A 1,436-nucleotide genomic window follows, 5' to 3' on the forward strand; every position below is an offset into this window, starting at 1 on the left:
TGGGACTTAAACCCGCCCACCAACAAGGTCCCTACACAAACCTCATGTGTTGAGAACCCAACACTTTATCACAGGAAACATAAAATCTGACCCTACTAAAATTCACAAAGATTAAGTACAAGAAATTATACCTGTGATCGCCCCAGCACTGGTCCCACCAGTCTCTGATGTCGTGTAAACCCGTGGACCCTGCTCAATCTGTGCCACCTGCTGACCTCCAGGCTGCACCTGCTGCAACGCTGCCACTGCTGCCGGCTGCAACTTGGGACAAAAAGGCCTGATGTGCCCTGTCTCCCTACAATGATAACATACTCGAGGTCCTATCGTCGAAACACTCCTCTTGGGACAACTAGCAACCCTGTGATCCTTGCTCCCACAACCGAAGCAACCTGCACCACTCGGCTTCTGCGTAGCCTCCCACTTCCTCTTGGTTCCCTGAGCATGCCTACCGCCCCTGCTAGAACCACCCTGCTGCTGAGCCTTACTAGGCTGAACTGCTGGAGCTACCGCCACTGACTGTGCCCGGATATCCTCCTCAATCTCTGCTGCAGTCTCAACCAGCTCTGCACGCGTAGCATAACTCCTCCCTCTACAGTGAACTCTCAAGTCATCACGTAGAGCCCTCAAGAACCTCCTGATCTGAGCCTCCTCAGGCTCCATAGCCCGACCTCCATAACAAAGAAGTCGACTGAACTCCAAGTCCAGCTCCCGCACTGACCGTGTCCCCTGAGACAACTGAAGGAACTGCACCTCCAAACGATCCAATGCCTCTCTAGGAAAATACTTGCGGTTGAACTCCAAAACGAAGTCAGCCCAAGTCATCTCCCGCTGCACCCTCCTAGCAGCCACAGATCTCCACCACAACTCAGCATCACCACTCAAAAAGTAGACCCCTATGTCCACCCAAAACTCCTCAGGACATCTCAGAGTATGGAAGTTACGTTCCACTCTCGTCCTCCACGCATCCGCAGCAGTAGGATCTACACCTCCCGAAAACTGCTCAGTACGCAACCGACCCATCTCTGTCAACATGCTGAGATAACGAGCATGGACCCCCGCATCCGCAGCCACTGGCTGCCGCTCCTCCGCCACCACTGGTGGCACTACCTGAGCCTGAGCCGGTACCACTGGTGGTAACCGCTCTAACACCTGTGCTAGCAAAGCCGCAACGTCAACACCAGGGACTCCACCCGCTGGGACCCCCACACCCGGGACCCTAGCATCACCGGCCACTGGAGCATCAATACCGCCCCCTCCTGCCACACTCACGGAATCCCCCGGAACACCCTGCAACTCACCAACACCCTCAGCTGTCACACTCTGGTCCTCGGCCTCACTAACCACTGGGACTCTGCCCCTACCACGACCACGTCCGCGCCCACGACCACGTCCGCGTCCACGACCTCGACCAGCCACAGCCTCATTTCTAACCATCT

The sequence above is a fragment of the Camelina sativa genome, chromosome 17 (genome assembly GCF_000633955.1).
Source record: "Camelina sativa cultivar DH55 chromosome 17, Cs, whole genome shotgun sequence".
In the NCBI taxonomy this organism is placed as follows: domain Eukaryota; kingdom Viridiplantae; phylum Streptophyta; class Magnoliopsida; order Brassicales; family Brassicaceae; genus Camelina; species Camelina sativa.